This window comes from Ambystoma mexicanum, chromosome 5q (genome assembly GCF_040938575.1).
Source record: "Ambystoma mexicanum isolate Mex_15411 chromosome 5q, UKY_AmexF1_1, whole genome shotgun sequence".
Lineage (NCBI taxonomy): Eukaryota > Metazoa > Chordata > Amphibia > Caudata > Ambystomatidae > Ambystoma > Ambystoma mexicanum.
This window is the reverse complement of record NC_090933.1, coordinates 1,105,789,202-1,105,815,708: the sequence shown is the minus strand read 5'-3', so window position 1 is coordinate 1,105,815,708 and position 26,507 is coordinate 1,105,789,202.

Here is a 26,507-nt window from a genome sequence, read left to right as displayed (position 1 = left end):
ACACGTTTTTAGAGCAAAACGGTAGAATTGGATTTTGATTATTACTCACAACGGGTAGGGGACAGAATGAAATGAAATTCACGTTGCTTACAATTGAGTAGAGAGGGAAAGTTTAGAGACTACTATTCTGCACACCAGGGCAACAAAACAAATAACGCAAGAAAATCAGTTTTGTGAGAAAGTAATGCAAAAGGGAAACATACAAGGGCAAATGAAAATTAGTTTTACACAGGATTTACAATGACTGGTAGTGCAGGGAAGGGGTTTTGCCTGTACTAGGAAAATCAGTTTTCAATGAAGAGAACAGGGACACATAACAGATAGACTCGTAGGCAAAAGGGATTGCTCTCAATGGGACTACTGTTTGGGGTTTTTATAGGAGAGATGCAAATAAGAATTTGTGGGGTGATGCACACAGTACACAGACAAACTCAGTTTTTAGTTACAAGGAGACTAATTCTTTTTAGGCAACACTTTAATGACTATAGTATTTAAACAAAGACACCAGGGACAAGGTGGTTCATTTCGAATTTCAACCAACTTGTATCGTGAATTTCAATGGAGAATTCATTGATTTACTGAAAAATATGCTACAAATTTACATAGACACTGATAGGTTTACCAAAGGTAAGATGCTTAACATTTACAGGCTAAACACATATTCTTCTAAGGGAAAGTGGCTGAATTACACTAGCAATTTGGGGGTTTCAATGGAATTTTGCTACAAAAAGAATGGGCTAATGCAATTGAGGGCTGGGGTTATTTTTTACTTACAAAATAAGCCTTGGTTTGGGATTCTGGAAAGCCAACGGGATCTCACGCCACTCTGGACAGCTAGGCAAGGGGTCTGGTCACTGCACTCTGCCTTAGTTTGGGATCTGGACAGCTAGCTGGATCTCAGGACACTCTGGACATCTAGGCAAGGGGTCTGATCACTGCAATCTGTCTTGGTATGATTCAGCTGCCTCCTTTCCTTCCTCCTTCTCCTGTCTCCCTGGATTTTTGTTTGTCCTCTGACTAAGTTCTGTCCCCCTTATATAGCCCAAATGACATCACCAACTTTACAATCTAGGGAGAGTACTCTATAATTATCTCTACCGCTCGGATCGGACAGTTTACCATTCCTCTGTTCCACGCCCTGGCGTGATTGGTTCAAGGGAAGAGAGCACCATCTGTCTATTTGCATTTATTACTATTCTTTGTTCTCCTGGCCGGTTTTGGACAAAAAACAGTTATGTCTCATACCTTCACAATTCTGCTTGCACCAGCCATATGAAATAGACAGGAGGTTTCATTTGCTCATAGGGAATTAGGTAAGCAGATCACCAACTCCATACGAGGTAGCATGGCCCTTTGGCACCTTTTTGTATTTTTCATAAAACATATAACAGTTATGATTCTGCAAAAGATCAAGCATGTTCCTATTTTCATCTTCCATCTTTCCATCAAATCTCATAATTGTCACATGTTCCAAGCAGCCAGAAACTAGTCTTAGCTGGCAATTTCAGTCCCAAATTCCTAGGAAAATGCACATTGGGCCTCATTACGACTCAGGCGGTAAGGGTTTTACGGCGGCGTAAACAGCGCCGACCCTTACCGCCTGAGTACGAGGTCCCTTAGCGCCATGGCGGACTTAACACCTGCTTTTAGCAGGTGTTAAAATCCATGGCGCTAAGGGACCATGGAGTTAATTACGCCACCGTAATTTACGGTGGCGTAATTAACGCCTTCCCCACTCCCATTATGCCCTATGGGGCAAAAATGGGAATGGGGAAGGGTAAATGGGGATTGGGGACTTACCGCCCCGCCAAGGTCGGAATGGGGCGGTAAGTCCGCCAACCACCATGGCGTAAACATAGTTTACGCCATGGTGGTAAAGTCACGGCCCAGGCGGTAACTTACCGCCTGGGTCGTAATGAGGCCCATTGTCTCTTTAAAACCGCCTGAAAATAACAGGGAAAAATAGCATTAAATGAATTTATTTCTCATTCTAATTGCTGCACAAATGCCTAAAAATGAAGTCAATCCTTTAATGTCAATTGGGAGGATCGTGTTCCCCTCTGTGGGAGGGGCGCTTTATCCCGCACAGCCGGTGACCAAAGATGTTTAAGACCTCCTTTGAAGTTGTCAGTTCATTCTCGGTGTGGGTGCAGGAAGGAGCTCACACCTCTCTGTCAAGTTTTAGCCACACTTGCTTTCTTTTGAAATCCCCAACCTCCTGCCTTGAAGTCTGGCAGAGCAGGGAATTATGATGCCCTAAATCACATCACATGTCATTGCGGGATGATTCACTGGTAGGTGCGACTTCCAGTGGGAAACAGGGCTTTCAAATGTGAAGTTTCCTGCCTTAGCCCAAACAGTGTTTTCTGGTATTATGCACCTTCTTCAAAGGTGACTGAAGTCTTGTGGGTGGAAATATAATGTACACTGCTTAATCAACCCTCCCCCCACAGCATATTTCACTGACATTTCTGTGCGAGCAAAGCTATCCTTTTACAGTGGGTTTTTTAAGTATTTTCTTTATTTTTTTACATGTGTGCACGCCGTTTCTGCATCTGATGTTTCAACTCCTGTCTTGTATGTCACAGGATTCTTTAATTTGTCCTTTTTGAGTGAGTTTGCATTTGCTGTTGGTCCATTGACATGGAGGGGTAGGCCTCCCGCACAGGGTTCTTTGACACTGAATAAAAGAAAAAGCCAAGCCATTTTTCATTTGCAATATTTTAAAGGCAGATTTCAGGTGAAATGGAAAGCAAATGCCATGTCTGGTTGTAGGATCGAAACTCTTGCCCCTCGTGTGTATGAAAATTACAATAAGGCTGTTTTTTTTGATGCAGTACATAACTTCAGGTCATTCAAGTGAAACAAAAGCAATGCAGGGCCATTTTTGGATTGCAAGGTTCACTGCGTGCCACTCATGTGACAGGGAAAGCAAAGCACAATCATTTTCGGTGCAGTGTTTCAATTTGGTTTTGCATGTGAAGAGGATTTCTGTTTAGGGCCTTTAAATGCACCCCACAGACCCCCCTGCTCTTCCATGAATTTTTGTTGGGGAAGAGTAGGGCAGAGTGGGGTTTCCTTCAGTGTAATTGTTCTTCCTCAGGGAGTGGACACTCCAGTATCACCTTCCATCTCTGTGATGGGGTATTGCATGGCAACCCTTTCCTTCCTTCCTTTGGGAGCAGGCACTCCAGTCTCCCCTTCTATCATTGGGTTTCAGAGTGTGGCACGGCACCTCCTTTCCTCCTTTCCTTCCAGGTCCCCGGGGTCCTCTCCAGGCTGGCATTTAAGGATGTTAATTTTCTAATAGAAGATAAAAAAAGTTTCTGTCCTTTTTAAAAACATTTTTCCGGAAGATTTACAAGGAATTTATAATGACAACAGCTTGCAATTTTTATACAACATTTTTTTCCAAACTCCACTTTACTTTTCTTTTTCATTTTTACAATAAAACCAAGTAAATTACTCCCCGTTATCTAAATATATAAATATGATTTTCTCCATCTGGGTTCCAGTTCCTTACCTGTATCCTTTGGTGGATTCCTGGGCTCTACGTTCGTGTGGTTCTTTAATCAGCCACGCTTTGAGCTGGTTTTTCATTACTTCTTATCATGGGATTTGGGTTTTCAAATTGTGGATCAGTATAACATTTTAGGGTATTTCCTTCCAGTGTGGAATGCCACTTGGAACTGGAAGGAAGGTTGATTTTCAGGAATGGAGAAAGGTTCCCAACACCGGTATGTCGTCCGACAGCAATTACAGTGATGTCGGGGACTTGATTGTTCCTGAAATGGAACTGCTCAACCATGTGGCATGTGCCATTTAGGCATACATAGTTGGTGCTCTGTTTAAATTTTATTGGCCAGTTAGTTTGGGTCCAGAGGACCTTGTTCACACAGTCTATTAGTGGCTAAATCCTTCTGAAGGAGGTCATTCCATAGGAGACAGGGGTTCCCTCTGGAATAACGACTATGACCGGGTGTTTCACCTCGTGTCGCCCAATTTTTATCTCCAAATCTGCAGTACCCTTGACGGGAATAACATTCCCCTTGAGGTTCTGGAGTTGTCCGGGAAGAGGTGTGAGGGGAATTTGGTGACTTGCCCCCTTTCCTGTATTGATTTGCTTAAATGCCTTTTTAGACAGGAGGGTGGCTTGGGATCCGATATCCACCAGGGCTGGAAATGCACACTTCCCTTGCACCCGGACGAGGATATAACACCTACCTTCTTTCTCCTCCAGGGGCAAAGGAAATGGGCATTTTGGGCCAGCTGGCAGTTAATTGCTTTATTTTAAACTCTGACACCATGGGATCTTGGCCAGTTTTCTGTGTCAGAGTTTGGGAATCTGTAAATAAAATTTGGCATCCTGAGATTGGTGGGATTTTGGAATCCCCTTCCCCCCTTGATTCTGTGGTGTCCCCCTTTTTCCGGAGATAGTCACTTGAACCGGTTTGGGGGGAGGATCCCTCATTCATTTCTAAGTTCTCAGGATGACATTTCTGGGGTTTAGATATAGGCGGTTCTAGGTCAGTCCCCATACCTACCCAATCTGAGTTACCCACTTTTGGGAGCCATTTTTCTTTGGGAGTAATCCCCCCCATCCTTGAAAGAGAAGACTTCTTCCCAGAATCCTCCAAGGATTCTTCCCCTTCAAACTGGAGGACGCAGACTTCCACCACAAAATGGGTGTTGTCCCATGGTTTCTCCTACTTACCCTCTGTTCCCTCGGTTGCAGCTTTTCCGGGGTAGGAGATTTGGGTTTTGATTCAGAGGTTTCAAGGGGCTTTTCACAGGTGAGGAAGGAAAGTTTCCTCTAGGGCTTTGCATCCCCCTTCCTTCCAAGCCTCCTCCTCTGGAACCTGCTGGTTGTCAGGGTTCTCTCCCCGTCATTGTTCCGGGGGGCCAGACCCTGGGTTTTAGCTGTTCTGAGTGGCCATGTTCATCTGAGGGTTCTGCTGAGCCCTCAACACACAACTCAGTTCTTGGGTCAAGTTCTGGACCTGGCGCTCCAGTTGGGACACACTCTTTGGCTGATACGGGGGTCTTGAGTCGAAACTTGGCTGCTCTCGGGAAGAGTAACTTTGATATGGAAGGTTTCCCTGTAGTATCCATTCTTGGTCACCCTTCTCCCGGATTTGGTGGCCTAGACCGCTGAAAGTGGGGAGAGTAAGGAGAATTGCTCTGAATGTTGGGGTTTTGAGGGTACCTGGCTAAGAAACTTAAACTAGAGGGTTAAGGATTACTGCCCTCCTGAGGGAAGTTTGGAGGGAAGTTTGGGGGAAGTTCCCTGGGGCTGTACTCACCTGATTGGATCCCCCCTGAGCCGGGGCAGTCCATACGTACCCCAAGATGGTTATATTCCCCTTGTACCTCAGGCTAATGTAGGTGGCAGAGTCAGGTGACAAATGTGTAGGGTACCCTGGCTGGCTACCACCTTCTTGAGACTGATCAGAGGGTCTTCTTTGCCTCAGGTTTGGTTGGTTAGTGAGAGGTGTATTTTTAGGCCCCCCATTTCTAGGTCCAAAATGGAGGTAACCGTCACCTCCGCCACCTTGGCAGCAGCGGGGGTGCGGGATGGTTTGGTATTTTTGGGGGAAATCTTATTTTCAACTGGCTTTTGGACCTCATAGATCTGGGTAGCTTGCTCTATTACCCAGCCTTTCATCGTGGAAGTCCCTAACCAACTGTGTCATAATATACTTAGGGAGTGCATGGAAATAGTTGTAAATGAATTTCCTACTGTTCGTATGCGCCCGCCTAGTGGTTTGTGCGAATGCCCGCTTCAATTCTTTGACAAATTCCCTGGGGGGCCTGATCCTCTCTGCACTGCACTGTAGGTTGTAGTCCACCTTGCGAGCCTCCTGGGGGTTTTGGTGCATGGAGGAGTGCTTCAAGATGGCCGCCTTGTAGGTAGACCACCTTGACTGATTCTGATCCTTCAGCCCAGCAAAGAAGCTGTAGTATTCTGGGGAGAATGTCCATTTGGCAAACTCCATAGAATTCTGATAATTTTTAATGCCAAATGATGTCATCATCTGGTCATACAGCTCCAGATGCTCTGAGACTGAGTATTTGGCATTTTTATGGTACAGGGTCATGAAGAAGTTTCTAATGCATGTTATCTGTCTAATGGGGTCTTTTACCTGAGTTCTCTTTTGTTTGGCAGCCTTCTTTTTCTGATGCACCTCATTCACCTTCAGACTCAGAGCTGCTGCTATTTGAAGTCCCATCCCTATCATCTAGGCACCCCCTGTTTCTGGGAGACTGAGAGTCTCTCCCAGAATGACACAGCCTAGTCTCCACTCCCCCATTGCATTGGCTCTCTGGGTCACTTGTCTTGGACTCCCTCTTTCGCACAGGGGAGTACTCATCGGACTCCTCCCTTCTTTCAGCATTGGTGGAGAACTCGTCCCACCTCCCAGATTGAGTGGAGGTTTTCAGGATACACTTTTGGGGCGTAAACTCAGATTCCTTTTTATCTGCAAAGTGGACTAGGTGATTCCTTTGTAGCGGATGTTTCTGATAGTCTAACTCCCTGATTTTTTCTTCATAGGACTCCTCATGGTCGGATACATTAGCCACAATATTTTTGAAACTACACAGGGATGCACGTCTGTCAATCTCTGATGTACGCTGTCCTGCTGGCTCAATCATGCTAGATCTAATTGAGTCTGGCTGCCTCATGGTTCCTGATTCTTGTGCACTTGTAGACATGAGGTTAGCACCACATTGCACATATAGGGTGGTAAGTTGGCTTGAGGCCCTTGGTATAGAGGGCATCACACTGTGATCAAGGGTTGCCCTGCCACTCTCTAACCGTTCGGGGTTCCTCAAATCCTTATTTAACATAGCAGACTCTGTTTCTAACATCTCAGAATTCTCTTTATCAGCCCCTATTTCTTGACAGTATGCAAAGGCCTGAGCCTTGTGCTCTGCTGTAAGGGCTTGATCAACTTCTATGACCTTCCCTTGAGCTACTACTTGGCTCTGGAGTCCCCTGTTCTCATCACAGTTCTTTCTGTGCTTCTTGTATTGTCCGGGAGTACTCAGACCATTCCTTTTGCAGGAGATGCATCTACTGCCTCTGCACATTTTCAGTCTTTATTGTCTGTTCTAGATAACCTTATATTTGTCTTATGTGCCCCATTAATTTTTCATTCTCTAATTTTATGTTAGCCAGTTCCTGAAGACCTGACTCACTTTTCTCCAGGTCTGTTTTAAATTTGCACACTTCCTGGCATAAGGCATCTTTTCACTGATACAGTGTGCAATTCAGTTCACTAAAGTTATCTCTCTGCTGTTTCATAGTGTGTGACTTCTGGTGCTCTTGGTCAAAATCTGCTCGGAAATGGACCTCTTCCAATTGCTTGATCTAATTTTGTAAAGTACACTTATTGTCTAAGCAGGCCCTATTGTACATCACATGTTGACTCAATTTTAGTTGACTCTCTTTCTTGGCACTCCTCTTTTAGTGAAGATAATTGTGACTCCTATTCTGAATTATATTGTTGCTGTACTGCCAACTCCTCCTTTAGCTGCTTGATGAGGTTTCCTAATTCTAACTCAGAATGTTGGATCTCTTGCATTTACTCCTCTACCTGCCTTAACTCAATCTGTGTTTTATTTAAAAGCTCAGACTAATTTTTCACGGAGGTTACACTTTCTTGGTACCTTTCTTCCATGACTATCATGTGGAAGTACATGTATGCAGTGAGTTGGACCATTTTAATGTGTTCATCTTTGATGTTCTGCGTCATATAGAAGTCAGTTAGGGCTAGATGTAACAGGCCACTGTCCTGCCACACATCCATACTTATAGAGGTTACCTGTTGCATCATACTAGATAGCCAGGCCTCCTGCACCTGTTCTGCCTATTCCCCTCTAATGAACAATTAGGACAGAAGGTGCTGCCTAGACATGTTAATTTCCACAGTGCTCATTGCCTAGTTTTATGGTTACAATATTTTATTTTGAGACAAAGCTCTGGTACCTAGCCCTGGTAAAGGTACACGTTTTTGAATGGTGCCTTTACAATGTTACCCAACTTTCTAGCCACCAAAAGTAACACTATCTTCAATGGGTTAGCCTGCTGTGTTAAACTGTCACGGGTAAAAACTCTAACGTCAATCACAGCACGAGCCCCCACTTTGTTGCAGATTTATTGCACGGCACACTCCAGCCAGGGACTCCTTCCCCAGTGATGAATGTGGCGTACAATAAAATGATTTTTATTTTTAATAAACCACAGATTCAACCACAGATTCTTTTCAGTAGGCCACCAAACCGTCTCACACCTAACCTCCACACACACCACATGTCAAAATGGACAAGGAATCAGGCCGGTGTGTACCAATAAGATTTGTATTAATTGATTTTTGAATGAAAACAGAAAATCAAACAATTTACAGCCACTTATGTTGTGGTACACAATTGCACTCATCTCTACAAAACAATTAGGTTAGGATATCCTGTTACAATTCTCACAATCTTTAATGGCAACACAGAAAAAGAGCGATTTTAGAAAGAGCTAACACCAACGGTTTAGCTCTCCCCCCTTCAACACTCACCCCCAAACATTAGCTAACTTGATTCCTTTGATTGGAAGGCAGTGGCAAGGAGTAGGGATAGAGAGAAAATCAGATTTGGAGGAAAGGCCCACCACCCCAAGAGGGGAGACCAGCAAAGAAAGTGAAAACCTGTTTCTGGAGTAAAACGGCAGAATTGTATTTTGATTATTACTCACAATGGCTAGGGAACAGAATGAAAGGAAATATGTGTTGCTTACACGTGAGGAGATAGGGAAAGTTTAGAGACTACTATTCAGCACACCAGGGTAACAATATAAATAATGTAGGAAAATCGGTTTTGGGAGAAAGCAATGCAAAAGGGAAACATACAAGGGCAAATGAAAATTCATTTTACACGGGATCTATAACAAGAACAGGGACAAATAACAGATAGACTTGTATGGAAAAGGGATTGTTCTCAATGGGACTAGGGTTTGGGGTTTTTATAGGACAGATGCAAATAAGAATGTGTGGGGTGATGCACACAATACATGGACAAACTCGGTTTTTAGTTAGAAGGAGACACATTCTTTTTAGGCAACACTATAATGACAATTCTAATTAAGGGAAGACACCAGGGATAAGGTGGTTAATTTCAAATTTCAACCAACTTGTACCGTGAATTTCAATGGGGAATTCATTGATTTACTCAAAAATATGCTAAGGATTTACATAGACACTGAGATGCTTACCAAAGGTAAGATGCTAATATACACAGGCTAAACACAGATTCTTCTATAGGAAGGTGACTGAATTACACTAGCAATTTTTCAATGGGGTTTTGCTACAAAAAGAATGGGCTTATGCAATTGAGGGCTGGGGTTACTTGTTTCTTACAAAATAAGCCTTAGTTTGGGATCTGGACAGCTATCTGGATCTCAGGACACTCTGGGCAGCTAGCCAAGGGGTCTCGTCAATGCACTCTGCCATAGGTATTGTTCCTTTACCTCCTCTCTGTCCTCCTTCTCCCCGGATTGTTGTGTGTCCTCTGACCTAGTACTGTCTCCCTTATATAGCTCAAATGACATCCCCAACTGAACAATCTAGGGGGAGTACTCTATAACTATCTCTACCACTCGGATAGGAGAGTTTACCATTCCTCTCTCCGCCCCCTGGCGTGATTGGTGAAGTGAATAGAGCACCATCTGTCTATTTGCATGTATTACTATTCTTTGTTCTCCTGGCCACTTTTGAACAAAAAAGAGTTATGTCTCATAACTTCAAAATTCTACTAGCACTGACCATATGAAATAGACAGGCGGTTTCAGTTGCTCTTAGGGAATTAGGTAAGCTGGTTGTCAACTCCTTATGAGGTAGCATGGCCCTGTGGCACCTTTTTGTCCTTTTCATAATAATCTATAACAGTTATGATTCTGCAAATGATCAAGCATGTTCCTATTTTCATCTTCCATCTTTCCATCAAATCTCATAATTGTCACATCTTCTGAGCAGTCAGAAACTAGTCTTAGCTGGCCATTTTAGTCCCCAAAGTCCTAGGAAAATGCACCTTGCCTCTTTAATACCGCTTGAAAATAGCATGGAAAAATAGCATAAAACAAAATTATTTCTTATTCTAATTGCTGCAAAAATGCCTAAAAATGAAGTCAATCCTTTAATGTCAATTGGGAGGATCTTGTTCCCCTCTGTGGGAGGGGTGCTTTATCCCCAGACAGCCGGTGAACAAAGATTTTCATGACCTCCTTTGAAGTTGTCAGTTCATTCTTGCTAGTGGGTGCAGTAAGTAGCTCACACCTCCCAGTCAAGTTTTAGCCACACTTGCTTTCTTTTGAAATCCTTGAGCTCCTGCCTTGAAGTCTGGCAGAGCAGGGAATCATGACGCCCAAGTCACATCACATGTCATTGCGGCATGATTCACTGGTAGGTGCGAGTTCCAGTGGGAAATAACGCTTTCAAATGTGAAGTTTCCTGCCTTAGCCCAAACTGGTTTTTCCATATTTATGCACCTTCTTCAAAGGTGACTGAACTAGTGTGGTTGGAAACATAATGTACACTGCTTAATCAACACCTCCGCAGCATATTTCACTGACATTTCTGTGCGAGCAAAGCTATTTTTCGCAGTGGCATTATTTATTTACACGTGTGCAAGCCGTTGCTAAACCTGTTGTTTGAACTTCAGTCTTGTATGTCACAGGATTCTTTAATTTGTCCTTTTTGAGTGAGTTTGTATTTGCTGTTGGTCGATTGACACAGAGGGGTAGGCCCCCTGCACAGGGTTCTTTGATTTGACACTGAATAAAAGAAAAAGCCAAGCCATTTTTTATTTCCAATGCTTTAAAGGCAGATGTTCAGGCAAAACGGAAAGCAAAAGCCGTGTTTGGTTGTAGGATCAACATTCTTGCCCCTCGTATGAATGAAAAGTACAATAAGGCCGTTTCTGATGCAGTGCATAACTTCAGTAATTCAAGTGAAACAAAAGCAATGCAGGGCTGTTTTTGGATGCAGGGTTCACCGCTTGCCACTCATGTGGCAGGGAAAGCAAAGCACAGCCATTTTTGGTGCAGCGTTTCAATGCTGTTTTTCATGTGAAGAGGATTTTTGTTAAGGGCCTTTAAATGCACCCGACAATACAAAATTGCATTATTTTGTGTTACTGGAGGAAGTGTTGGAGTTTGGGCAAGCGGTGCATCTTCTTTGTCCAGTAGATGAAGTTTAATCCGAGCTTTGAAGCTGTCCACATTTGGACTGGCTTTTATTCCAATCGGCATTGGGTTCCAATGGAGCAGGCAAGTAGAGAGTGCGAGCGTAGGTGAGAGGAGGCACGTTGGGGTTGTGGTAGACCGAGGTTGAGCATAGAAGAGAATAGGAGAACACATACTAGTGTCTAGAAACAGTCATTCAGGTACTAAGGAACACCATTAAAAGCTTTATAGACATAGAGAAAGACTTGAAAAGAGGGCCGGTTGGGCATGGAGAGCCATCCAGTATGGTGTTGTCGGGACAAGGGACGGGAATCTGGCGAGTTTGTAAAGCGTGCAGAATTTGATGAATGTTTCTTGAGGGAGAAAGGAAGAGAGAAGAAGGCCTAGAAATTGCCACACACTGAGTTTGAGCATAAGGTTAGAGAGTTTGTGTAGACTGTTTAGTAATAAATGATTAATGTTCAGAAGGTTGAGAAGGTGCACACGAGCAGCAGATGAGGTTGCTCGACTGTGACACAGATGTCACTTTCAAAGAGAAGCCAAAGGTTGTGAGACTTTGACAAAGGATCAAGAAGGTTAGGTGGAAATGAAATGGGAGAGGGAAGGGTAGTGTTGCAGTGGGTAACCAGGAGTAGGAAGATTCTAATTTCTAAGAATTCAGTATGAGCCAGCGGCGAGCCATCCACTGGTGTATTGCAGTGAGACAGTTTGTAATCCATTCCGAGATGGCTGGGTTGAAGGAGGGAAAGGAGAAACAGATTTGAATGTAGTCAGCAAGCAAGGTGATAATGAGAGCCAAAGGACAAGAGATGTCTAGCAACTGCAGAGGTATAAATAGTGAAGAGCAGAGGTGCAAGGACTCATGCTTGTGGCAATCCAATAGCGAGAGGGGTGGAGTCCAAGGTGTTCCAGTTTTCAAGCAATATCAAAGGAGCGACTTTGCAGGTAGAATGCAACCCAGGCTAGATTGCGAAAGAGCAACTGTTGAAAAAAGCAGATATGTGTCTCTGGTTCTCTGCTTGCGATTAGCAGATGGTAAAATAGTTTGGCCATTCAAGACTGGAAATTCAAAGTCCTTCCCCCTAAAGATGCATTTCAGAAACCTTTAAAGTTTGGCATGTGCCCAAGATGAAAACATGATCTCTACCGCAATGTACTACTACTCTAGGTCATAAACTACTCTGCTGCAAGATCCTGTAGAGGAATCATGCTTGCCAGTACTACATTCCCCACAGTGCACTGCGATAGTGTAATAATGGAAGACCCAGAACTGGAATGTTCACATTTCAGTGCTACTTTTGCTATAGTTCACTGTGTCATTTTACTGGAAGACTTAGAACAAGCATATGAAATGTTCAGCAGTACATTCCCCACAATCCATGATGTTGGTCTCCTGGGAGATCTTGAACCCAAATAATCAGTTTTGGAAATTCCTGATATTGTGATATTCGATATCATGGAGAGAAAATCTACTTCTCCTACATGCAATGTACTTAAAAGCCTGAAAAAAAAAAACACATTTTTCAACCTTTCTAATGCTATCATGGTGAACACCATAGGCCTCATTACAGGTCCTGCAGTAACTGTGGCGGTAACACCAGCAGGTAGCTGCCGGACCCGTAAACAGTTAACAGTGCCTGACTTGCCAGTAAGTTGGCAAGCCATGCGCCGGTAAAATGTTGTTCCCCATTCCCATAGAGTCCAGTAGGACTCTATGGGAATGGGTACCATGGAAACACTGGCACCGGTAATAACGGTGCCAGTGCTTCTGTGAAACTTTGTGGGCGGGTGCCGGTCTGACTCGGCAGGTCAGACCTGCCAGGTGGGAGGGCGCCCGTTGTACTTTGCCGGTCCGGAAACAACAGTGCCGGTAAGCTTACCGGCACTGTTGCTTCTGGACCGGCAAGGTTGTAATGAGGCCCCATGTCTCTGAAAACTGCATCCCCCACGAGACCACCTATTGAGCTACTGAAAATTACGGACATTGATACTTCACTTCCAACGTATTCCAAAAACATGGATTGAAGAACTGCTTGTAATTGCTGGACTATGACATCTATTTTTGTTTTTTTAAACTGCTCTTTGTGTTTCAACATTGGAGGCTGTATATTGCTCTCTCAGTTCTGAGGCTGCATTTTGTTTTTTTTTATGACCAAGCATTCTCCCTCAGTTGTGCAGTAAATCAGTTGCTTTTCTTGCTGTGCAGACGCCGTGCTTAATCCACAATATTTCCAGGTGGTTTACTGTGATATGTGGGTGTAATATTCCTTGTGTTCTTGCATTCTAGAAAGTGCAAAACTAGGGGTATCAGGGGCCAGATTGTCTAACATTTGCACAAGTTCTAAAAAGTTAACAAATGCTTTGATAATATAGAATGGGGCAACAGATTTTGTCACATTTGGTATTATCTAAAAAACATTTGCACTGGGGCAAAACAAAATCATACTTGTTTTGTACGATGGTTGCATAACAATCAAAAGGAAATCTGTTTTCTACATTTATTTTCATTTTACTCATCAAACACAGCAAATAAAGCAGTGTGATCAGGGCCTCATTATCAGTTTGGTGGTTTACGGGTGGTAAATTGGTCCAGATACCACCACATTGTAGTACCGTTACCACCACTTGGTCTGTCGATATTACAGCCGGATAACAAGTTCCCCATTTTATTTTAGTCTGCTGGACTCAATGGGGATTTTGGTGGAATTACTGCAGCACTAATTCAGTAATGGTATTTCTGCCAAAATTGGGCAGAAAGTTAGCAGATTGACCTCCAGCTCAGAGCCAGAGGTGAATCCTCCCACTTTCTGCCAAACTTATAGTTAAGTGGAGCAGTAATACGGGTGTATACAGTAATTCTGCTTTATTTGACCCACGCCACCCATCTTGTAATACTGTTTACTGGTTACCCTTGTGAAAACATATTTAGATAATACAAATTGTGGCTAAATCCGTTTGCTCTGTTCCCAATTATCTAAACAGTCAAATCAGTGTGAACTTCGCTTGCTCCACTTTTTTGCACCAGTGCAAAGCTTTGATAATCTGGTCCTAGTATGCAAATTTGAAGACATACATTGGCTAAGCTACCCACACCTAACAATAACGAAAATATACATGCTGCAAATGGCAGGTGACATTATTTAACAATTTACTGGGGCTATGCAGGATCAGTGCCTGATATAACTAAAGGAAAAAAGAACGGCAGATATCTCGAGTTGTCAAATGTGAGAATGGTATCCAATACTAGCGAAGTCCTGTAATTAAAGTGGCAAACACAACTTTACAAGCAATGGAAGACAAATAAAGTTAGGCATGGATAAGCAGCTCCCACCTGAAATACATGACACAACTATTGCAACGAGGCAGGTGCACCTTTCTGTGCACCGTTCAGTTTGTAATTGCCATGGCTCCTTTCAATGTCCTACTCTCTGGGATAAATGTAGTATGGATCAGGTGGCAGGCCTACAAGGATTTGTTGTTGTAAAATGTTCTTGTATTGATCGGTTGGTTGGCATTTGGTTGATTGCTTAAGGAGAGAACATACGCCTCTGTTTACCTGTTTGTATCAATGTGAGAAGAAATATACTTTATTCTCATAGTAGCAGGTGAACATTCCTTATTGTTGGATAAATACTACTAGTGCAAAAGTACAGAGACTAAAGATGTGTTCGGTGGAAGTTTCCCATTATTGTTTTTGTTAAATTTCCATTGAGCAGTGTTTTATTGATCGGAGATGTTGGGACAAACATTTTTGCTGCATTCACACTTTGTTTTCCCTTTCAAGGGCTTCTCTGCATCTGGCATATTATTCTATGGGTTACAGAAGATGATCGTTGCATATCCCATTGGAGAGCTGTTTCCTGAGCCATCATAATGGCCCTATTTTTTCACTTGCTTGCGGTATTGTTTTCACGCTGGCTTGTCCGTTGTTGCTCAGTCTTATTTGTATGACGTATTTGTTGAGCCTCATTTCTTCAGCGTTTAACATTTTCTGCATTTCAATCTGTTAAAATTCTCTTCTGAGGGATTGTGGAGGAGGGATATGCTGAAAATACATGTATTTACGGAAAGCAGTCTGTATGGGAAAAAAGTTATTTATTTTGTTAGATAAATAACACTTAATGAATTGAATTTCTGTTTATATGTTTTTTAAAATGTTTATATTTTATTAGTGTAATATTTTCGTTGTCGTAGGACGTTATCAGTGGGATACAGAAGATTCAGTAAGTTTTCATTCACACAGTAGGGCCACAATAAATCCTAACTCAATGCTCCCTCTAGCGGTGACAACAGTTGAAGTGGACAGTCTCTACTGCGCATGATTGCGTCAGACGAACATACACCTGGCCTTTTAATGTATTGTATGAAAGTTGAAATAGAAAATTAGGGCACCTGGCGGAGTCCTGATTTACCCAGGTGGGTACATGTATACATATGAAAAATAATCAGGATGGAACATCCTACAAGCGTATGTGTGGTTCTGAATGTTTTTATATTTATTTCAAAACAACACAGAACATTTTTGGTGACTAAATAGCTACTTTACAGTACTTTCGATAAGCATGAAAGTTTGAGACAAAAAGGACCAGAGTGATTGTAAACAGTGGTAACACAGGTAAGGGTCAACCTCAGAGATATTGAGGTCAAAACTCCACATGGAGGCACATTCACAAAATGAGGTAGGAAGAACCTACAGTTGAAAGTGGGTGTGCCCGGGACTGAGAATGGTCCCAGGTGTGGTTCACACAAGGTGTACACAACAGTTTTTACAAAACATACACGAGAGGGGGATGGTACAGTTGTGTCACAGGGGATCAACACGGTGTGTTTTGGCCTGGTAGGGCTTGATTGAAGCCTGTCTATATGCTGGCCTTCATCAGGCGGGACACCAGTTGCGGTGTGGTCCGTAGAATCTGTGGGCTAGAGAAGGCTGTGAGGATCTAGGGAGGTAGTTGGACTGATTCACAAAAATACTTAATATTGGCTGAGTGGTGCCGTGTTGATACATCACATGGTGTATCGGTATACAGTTTACCTACTGCTGCGATAGCAGTGGGATGCTGTGGACAATCCTCAAATGGTTGCTGGATTGCGGGTGCAAAATGCATTTAAAGAAAGCCGTAGGTTACTGACGGCCGGCGTCTCTCAGGGTCCCGCGAGCTGGAAAGGGCCAGAGTGGGTCCCATATCTGAGAGAAAAGGATGGACCTTGAAGCATGATCCAATGGCGTTTTAGTGATTTAATAGTGATGGATTCTCTGGTGGGGAAAGAATACCATCTGGGGTCAGTTACCCTAACACTCTGTGGTGGTTATCCGTGGAGGCCCGTGGGGTGAGCTAACCCTATTGGGGGTAGACGTAGAAGTGGAAAAACTTTGTGAGATTTGGAAGCGGCACTTTCTGGTGGTGTTCCTGGTGGTAAGTGGAGTGAGCTGGCCTCTCTGGGTGGTGTAGATCCAGGTCTGGTCAAGCGCAGTGTTCCAATTGCTACACGTCAGGTGCTGACAGCCGTGCAGAGTCGTGCGGAGTCCATGGTTGAAAATGGTGTAAGAGGTGGCGCACAGATGAGGCAGTGCTGTCCATATTCAGTCGACTGCACATGGTGCTCGTGAGTTTAATAAATCCAGGATGCAGAGCTGCAGTGCATCGATCCGTGCAGCGTCTATGACAACGGGCACGTTGGTTAAAAAAGAGGCTTATCAGAAACGTGATCGATCTGGTGGTAGTGGTGGGCAGGTCACCGGACTGCAGTGCTGCCTAGGAGTCTAAGGTGGGGTGGCGCATTGCTCATACATGTGACAAAACCTAAAACAGCTGTTTGTCTGGTAAGCAGACATATGTGGATGTAACAGTGCGTGGTACTCATTCAAAATGTGAAATAATAGAACATGGATACGTGCCAAAGCGGCAGTCTCTGGTGTGACAACTTACCGCAGTGCGTCTGGTGCTGGCGTTCATGCAGGGTCCTCAGCTAGCAATGGAAGCTGTAGGAGGTGGACCTGCTTCCGGGTGTGTTACGCGTTAACACCGGATACCAGGCAACCAATGGGGGTGCGCAGATGGCAGGTAAGGCGAGCGTTAGGCCAATCACCTCATGCTAGAAGTGTGAGCCTATCGTGCGAGAGCTAGTGGGTGGGGAAGTGAACACAAGGGTAGGGACTACTCGCCGTCCAGAGCATCATGGGAAAGGTGGTCCACTCCTCATGTACCGCCTACTCATAGCCTGTTCAGAGCGTACGAACAAGTGAAAGTGCACCAAAAAATTGTACAGATGGTAGAACTGCCACTGCATATATGCAAAATGGTCAATAGGTGTGGAACTGGAAAGTTCTATTTGCCTATACATAAACATATGTGGCACTGGCATTTGTCAAATTGTGTGGCACTGGAAAGTTCTATTTACACATACATCAATAGTCAGTAGGTGTGGCACAAAAAAGCAACGGGCGCCTGCCATGCTTGTCAAGGGTGGCACTGCAGAGTTCTATCAGCATCTGCATACAGAGGCAACAATATTGATAACTGCACAATAGACATGACATGGTAATACAATAGCACTATAACCAAAGTAGTGTATTTGATCAGCTCCTGGAAAGTCCAGTTCCCGCAGTGGGTATCTGTGATGATTGACATGACTGGTCTGGGCCAGGAAACATTGTGTTTACACGGTTTCAACAAGGCATAATGTACATATCACTGTTTGAGCCACAGGTTTATTTAGCTTAGGTGTATTGGGCATTCTAAAGTGTATCTGATGAGGCCAGAGTGTTTAATGCCCAAAAGCCTTAGTGGATACTTAGTAAAAAGTGTCTGTGGAAGGGTCATCCCTCATCAGAAGAGGATGGCTGTCTTAAGGGTACCTCCAGAGGAGGGGCGGTATCTCTCAAAAATGTTTCCATTCCACGGTTATGTTTAAGCCATTGCGCACTGAGTCCAGTTTGTGCACCCACTTTTGTTCTAGTTTAGTCAGGGCCAAATTGATGTCTCCTCCGCGTCGCTGTGGCTGTAATTGTTGTAGCACATTCCAGGAAAATTGTTTGTGAGTTTGTCCTTTCTTTTCGAAATGTTCCACTAGAGGTTTGTCTTGTGCTCGGTTCTTGATACAGGACCTATGTTCATTGATCCTCTGCTTCACGGGTCTGATGGTCTTGCCGATGTACACCATATCACACGGGCACTTTATGGCGTAGACAACATATCTGCTCTCGCAGTTGGTGTGGTTGTTCATCTTCCAAATGAAATCTTTGTGAGTGAAGGTTTTGCTGTTAGTGGTGTAACGACATGCGACTCACTTTCTGCAGCTGAAATGTCCTATCACTGGAGGAAGGTTCCACAAGGTTGCTGGTGTCTTTGTGGGTTCTGGAAATGTATGGACCAGGGTGTCTCTCAAGTTCTTATTCTTTTTGAAAGCGAACAAAGGTTTTTTTTACTAGGCTGCCCTCATTTTTGGTCAAGTGCCAGTGTTTGTTAATCATGCTCTTGATGAGGTTGCTTACTAGATTGAACTTTGTGACGCAGACAGTTCTGTTGATGGGTTCCTTTTCTTTGGTGGTGAGACAGATGGAGCGGCCGGTATTTGCCGCTCTTTTCTTGGCCATCTTGATGGTTTTTTTAGGGTTGTCCCTCTGCCCCGTGGCGTGTTTGAAGTTGCTTGGCATGTAACTCGAATTTCTCTTTGTCATTGCAATTCCTGCGGATGTGGAGGAATTGGCCATAGGGGAGATTGTATTTCAGCCCTTGTGGATGGTAGCCGGAGAAGTGCAGCAAACTGGTTCTATCGGTCGGTTTTCTAAATAGTTCCATTTTCAACAGTGTGTCATGATGCATACCCCCGGGCATCCAGACCACGTCCATCATCCCTGGGAGCAGGCATCATGTTGCCTTGAGAAAACCCAGCAACCCCTGTTAGGGGCTGTCTGGGTTCGGTCCTGGCGCCTATGGCGCCAGATTCATATGGGACATCAGTCCTGGTGCCATAGGCGCCAGGCTCATAGGTGCACACTTACCTGATGCAGACCATGCTGCAAGAAGATCCAAACCCATTTGAGGCCTGGAAGGGACTACTTTACCTTAGGGACTATTTTGTTACTCGGGTGTGGTCGGGGAGTAATACCTACCTGGGACTACTTTGGAGGCTATTTAAACCACGCCCGAAGAGCAGCACACGCTTCGCGTTATTCTGCATCCAGCAGCGTAACGTTCACCGTGCCAGCAGCAGCATCCAGCCTTCTGCCACGCCCGCCTCGAACCTGGAGCACCTAGAAAGAAGGAAAGAAGCAAAGGTTAGAACAAGAGTATTATCTGATTTCTTACCTGATTCCGGATTCATCACATCTTCAAACCAGAGGAAAGACTTTGTTTTAAACGCGTTGCATCGCGCAGCAGCGCCGCGCCATACTCACCGTTCCACGCACCATTTCTTCGATCCGGCGCTGTCTCCATCTTTACATCGCCGAATCCTGGCACCTAAGGGGGCCAAGAAACAACAAGGTGAGCAGACAGAACAGACAGAGACAATTTCTTTAGCCGCCATATGCTTACCTGATTTTACCACCGGAGGTATTATTCATCAGCACGCCACATCTTCTTATGCCGCACCTGTAAGAAAAGGAGAAAGCAGCAAGTTTAACCCTTGGCATTATTTACCGGACAGTGTTGGGTAACACAGACTTTTACCAGAGCGCTTTCAGCAGTCAATCTACTTATTGGGTCAAAGTTGGAAGATAAAAGAGGAATTGGGCAGGAGTGAATTCCAGACATTTTGAACTCTTACAAACTATATACTTACGGCTCTTCGCCAGAGCCTTTTGGAGTCAGGATTCGTCTACAACTCTTACAATATCTTCAGGCCAGTGAAGTAACTGGTCATCAACACGCCCCTGTGTGCTTCGCAGGATGGAGGGCTCATCCTTCAAGAATATGAGGTGAGATTGTTGAGAGGGCACAGAGGTGATTAGTGGGAAGGACAGTGGGGGTGCTATCACTTGAATCCACAAGTGGCTAAATCCATCTCTCCACTTGTAGGAGAATATTTCTATGGGTCCAGCAGACAATATTAGGAGGGCAGATCCAGTCAGTCATCGCTGCATTACGCATCACGTGGGTGGAGGCCGCAGCAGTCCAGGTCCGACCGATGCCCCTGTGGGAGCCAGGTGAGCGTAACACAGTGCTCCAGATCGGTAAACGTGCAAATCAAGGAAATTGATGGCTTGGTAATCCCAATCTATGGTGAACTTGATGTGGGTATTCTGTGCATTGAGCCACAGATGAAATTCCAGTAGTGATTCTTTGCTGCCTTCCCAGGTCAAAAGGATGTTGTTGATGTCACGACGCCAGATCTTGATGTGTGATCTGTGGGGGTTGTTGTTGTGGTAGATGTTGACGTCCTCATACTGGGCCATGTAGAGGTTGGCCACGTCTGGTGCGAAAGTTGCACCCATACTGACACCCTTAATCTGCTGATACATCTGTTGTCCAAAAAGAAAAAAGTTTTCTCCCATAGCTATGCGGATGCACTCCAGGAGGAAGTTAGTGGGTATGGTGTCGTGTCCACCCTTTTCTCGAGGAAGGTGGCAAGTGCTTGTAGTCCTTCCAGTTGTGGGATGGAGGTGTACAAGGCCTCGACGTCCATGGTGACGAGGATCGAGTCGGTGGTCAGGTGGACGGTTTCCAGTATCTTAATGGTTTCTGTGCTAACCTTAATGTAGGATACAATTTTCCGACAAAGGGTTTCATAAAAAATCTGTGTATAATGAGAGAGGTTCAAGGAGAGAGTCACATGCAGAGACAATAGGTCTGCCTGGTGGTTTGGTGGCATGTTTATGTATTTTTGGCAGAATATAAAATGCCAGGATCCTGGGGTGTGTTTTGTTCAAAAAAGCCTGTTCGTCCTGGCAAATCTATCCTTCTTCCTCGGCATGCTTGGTCAGGTTGTTGATTTCTTCTTGTAGACGCTGCGTGGGGTCCCTGTTAAGTTTCTTGTATGATGTAGTGTCGTCCAAGAGGCGCTGGCACTCTTGTTTGTAGTCTTCGGTGTTCATGACCACGATCCCTCCGCCCTTGTCGGCTGGTTTGATGGTTATGGTTGTGTCTTGATTGAGATCCCTCAGGGACTGTCTTTCTTCTTTGTTCAAGTTGTCTTGATAAACGTTTTTTTGTGTCAAGCTGTTGGTGATTGTCTTCATGACTATCTTTTCAAAGGTGTCAAACTCACCCGGGATGGTATGCGGGGGAGGAGTAAAGGTAGACTTGGGTTTGAAGCCTGTCATATTGTCAAGTGGTGTCTCTGGTTTAAGGATAGAAATACATACTGTACCACACTTTGTCTAAGAGCCGGTATGGGTTTTTAGCCTACAATGTTGTGGTATATGAATATTTACATTTCCAAAAATGAATGCAGGACTTCAAAGCTTCAGATCTAAAAAGAAAAGAAGGGATGCCACACCCAACTTAAGGAATATGTAACCACTTTCATATAGATGCTATGCCAAGCTCATAGATTTTGAGTTGACCTGTGACAATGTGAGTAGTGCCTGTAGTCCTATTTTTTCTGTATTCTGGAATGGTCGGCTCAGATTTATGATGAGGTCCAGAACTAAACTAGATCTAGCAAAATCAGTGTTCTCGAGTAGACCCATGTCGAGTAGGCTTTGGTCATACAGTCATATTTCTGTCCTTTGCATTTTTTGTAATTATTCTTTTCCAGAACTACCAGTTTCAGAATGGAAAGTTATAGACAATACTGGACACGGGGGTACTTGCGAGCTATGTCACAACACCAATGATCAGCTGGGACTGTCTGAAGCATGCGAAAGTAAAGCTGTTATGCCATCTGAATAATAACCTTCTGTCCATGGTCTAACGGAAAGCAAATGTTCAAATATTGGCTTCAGTAGATTGCAAAACAAGAAGAGTGAGTGTGAATGTTCTCTTTCACTTATTTAATTGTGGTGTTTAGTTTGGTATAAGTGTAGCAAAGGTTTGGGAGAGTGTTTTATTTATTTACTAGTGGAAAAGCCCATGTGCACGGGTTAATGTGCATAAAGGAAGACATTTTCAGAGTGTAAATTTTTTATGTGGTGTATTTTCATGTAATTTATGTTAATCGAAAACGAAAATTGTAAAGGATCTTGCTCCTTTTACGTGGAGGAGAAGTAACCTCAAAAACAATCTCACAGAAACCATTGAAAGTTTTACATAGTACATACGGACAATTGTTGTTTCTGCTCCTCATTGTCTTGGATTCCACTTACGGGTTTTGGACTCAAATATATAATGTTGAGGGTTGTCAGAGTAATACAATTGATGTGCAGCATGATTCAAAGTAGACACGAGATCATAACATAAAGTAAATTGAAGTCAAATAAAGTTTAAAACGTACATCAAGAATAGTATTGATATAATAATACATACCAAGAAATATTACAAAGAATAATTACCTAATACATAAGTACTTTAAAAAGAAATGTCATTTTGTTAGAGAAATAATGCTTAATCAAATGAATTTCTGTGTATATTTCTTTTTAAATGTATATATTTTCTTAGTGTATGCAACTTGAAATATGCTGTTCAAGTGGTATCCCTGATATAAGGACTAGGGCCTTTTCTGCAGCTAACTGTTATCATTGTTGAAATACATATTCTGTTCACATGGAAGATGAACTTGAAGTCTGTTGTATGCATAAGGTAACAGCTCCCTCTAGCGGTGATAACAGGTGAAGCGAGCAGGACGGCTTCGGACAAACATACATCTGGGATTTTATTATGTAGTATGATATTTGATTTGGTCTGATTTGATTTGATTGTTTGTGTAGTGCAAAGGAACTAAGAATTGTTAACAAAAATAGAGTAACAGAAAGAACATAGAAAGGTATACTAATATGCACGCTGTAAAGAAGTGCAACTAACAAAGCCAATTTTTCATTTTCTGTTTGAAAGATCACAATTCTCTGTCAACCGAATTTCCTTTGGGAATTACATAGCCACACTGCACAGAAGGAAAAAGATCACCCCATATAGTAATGGGTTATTGCAAGGATTTAACCATGAGCACTCAGCTGTCTTAGCATCTCAAGTACAAGGAGATTTAATGACTTTCCCAGAATGACACAATTAGGCCTATGGGGAAATCCAGTATGTCTTGCATCTGAATTGTACTAAGTGAACAAGACATTCACTAACATCCTGCATGGCACCCATGTTTTTGTCAGACAAAAAGGTTTCATAAACATCCGCTGGTTTGTAGACCTGCATTTAAAATGACATAAGCACAACTAGTCGTCCCCAACATAGAAAGAAGAAAACAGCACTAGGTGGCAAACTTCCTCTTCCATGTTATAGTGCCAATCGGAGCCAATGTATCTGAAAAATAGAACAAACACATCATACAGGGTCTCGAGCACCAAATGACAATCAATGCATGCCAATTCATTCAATGCTCTAAGTTAGTGGCAATTTGGGATGCTTGCTCCCATAAATTATCTAGAAGGGATAATTGGTACGTCAATAAGAGATGGGCAGCTTTTGATCGCTGGAGTGATTCTGCTCCGTTATAACCCACCCTACCCATCCCCTAAGCTGCCCACTCACCTCATATACTCAACTGAGGTGACTGTCGATTAGAGGGCTTAAGGGCAGTCCTGAGAGGACCAAAAGTGCTGAACACCTTTGAAGTGGTTCAGCGTTTCATCATAAGAGAAGTTAGTTATGGGCCATATAATCCTATAAAATGCACTCACACGTGGAAGGCAGAGTGAATTCTGGTCTGTGAAGTCCCCTTTGGGCCTATAGGCAGACACAGTGCGTTCAGGGAAATTGAGTCTTATCAGTGTTTTTTCCCTGAATTTCTGCGTGAAGCACAGTGCGTTATGAATGTGTAGTCTTCTGCTGCCACCACTCTGAGTTATGCAGGATGCACTGTGAACATGTCATTCTTTAAGGGCATGTACAATGAGCGAGAGAGATAACTTTCAGGAAAACACGGTCCTGTGCAGCCTCTGCAGTAAGTGAAGGAACATGGATTCTTGCTTTTGATGGTGACCGGGGTAATTGTTATGTGAGGCCCATCCTATAGTCCTGCTTCATTCAAGAGATGCCAGCCCTCAGGAATGCTGCAATACTGCAGTTTCCAATACCCCATCATGCCAAGGATTGACAAAACACATTTCTCGATTTGCAGTGTGCTGTGTCTTGTCGCTCCCCTGCCCTGGCACTGAGTGCATGCAAGCTATGTGGAATGCCAGTAGAATGTTCATGTGTGGAATGTTGATGTGTGGGAGCTCCTCAGTGTTGCCTGGTTGTAGGTGGGTGAGCTGAGAGCTTGTAAGAAAGGGTGCGGCTGGATGTCTCCTATGTCTTCAGTGTAACTTACCTAAAGACTAATCTGCATTTGCAACCTTGTCAACTGGACCTCAGTAAAGAAGTTTCGCCTCCCTAAAATGGCGTCTCAGAGTCTTCTTCAGCAAAGACACATCTTTTCTTCACAGTGCTAGCTCCAGGCATGCAGAAAATACTCTGCTCCTTTATCGCCAACATAATCAGAAAAAGGGCATGTTTTGCCTCACCGGCCGACACAATTCTGTTCCAGTTGTAATACTGCAGCCTTTCTGCTCTCCCTCCGTATTTCCAAGTCCTCTTTGCTCCCACCTACAGAACTTGTCCACATTCTCATATGTACAGTAATATTGTATATCACTCTGCTGATTTTCCCATAGGGTTCTCAGGTTATATTATTTAAACATCATGTACACACTGTTCAGTAAAGAGATGTTTTTTTAATTTTTATTTAGACCAATGCCTGGCTCCAGCTGGGCATCTATCGTTTTGCTTGGCATATCATTGTAGTAGGCGTGCATTTAGGGCTGCATCTGGCACATGGAAGCAGTATCTGGATATTGAGTGTTGTCCTTGTGTACATGATGTGTACAGATGGGCATCAGATGCTACAAGTGGCAGTTAATACATGCACACAAGGCGTGCTTCAATGGAGGGTGATGGGATCTCAGGCACAACCTCGCATGCTCACTTCACGTGCAAAGAGAGCCTTGTGAAGCAATGTGATTTTTGACCCTTGCACTATAAAATAATTCCGGGTTTGTTTACATTTTGTTATAGGCCTGCACTACAAAGCTCGTGCAAAGACCGCCTGCCCCATAAAAGCCTGCATCTTATCCTAACAGTCAAGACCCAGCAGGTGAGCCTGGGGCTTATCAAACAAGAGCCATGCCGTTTCCTGTAATGCTTCCCCAGAACAAAGAGCGTTTATTACCTTCGGTCTTGTGAAATGTGCAGGATTTCCTTCAGTGCAGTCCAAGTAATCCTTGAGCAAACTGAAGCGAAAGAGATATGCTGGGCTTATTAACTATTCCTTTGCTGTCAGCACAAGAGTGAACGGGAGCGAACGGTAGATTATAGCAGCGAAAATGGACCAAACCATTCACAAGGCTATATACAGTTATTGGGAAAATGTGTAATCATTTTCGTTGCAATAATACATATTGTTTCTATTACAGGTGTGTTAATCACACAACTTTTTAACCGTTGTGTTACCGGCAATTTATACAGTTGCAAATTAACATTGGTACAGCGCTTTAAGGCTATAAGCTGTGTCCCACTTACACACAATGTACAGCCTGAAAGCGCTGTTAGGTGTATTATGGAGGTGGCAGTGGTGGTACTTTGCTGAAAATGTTGTGGGGTGCGGGGGTGGCTTTGACATATAAATGAAAGGAGCCTCTGTCAAATGAGTGTAACAAAATGGTGTGCCACAAAAGTTGAGGGGGGGACAAACACGCCTGCCACACCCCTAAAACTATGCCCATATGAGGTGCATCGCTGGACAGCTCAGTTCTCAGTTTCTTGCATAGACTGCAGTCTGACCTTGCATCAGGGGTGTCGCTAGGTCTGGAAAAGATGTGGGGCTACACTAATGTCGGGGCTGTCAGGACTCGGGGCTTGCTAGACCTTTGGGTGTAGCCCTTGAGCTTCTAACCGGGGCTACAACCAAAAGACCTGGGGCTATAGCCCCCTCTGCCCCCGCCAAAAGTGCCACTGTATTGCATTACGGTATAACGGGTCATTGTTAAATATAATATAAAGCCATTGGCTACACCATAATCTTTCACTTTGACCTTTGAACATTACGTCCCATAACTGTAACATAATCTGCAAAGCACCCCAACCTCTTGTATGGACGGACCATCACCTCATACCATTGGACATCAGCATCAATAACCCTAATCCCAAACAGTGCCCTCATGCGCCAGCTTGCCAAACTAGAAATA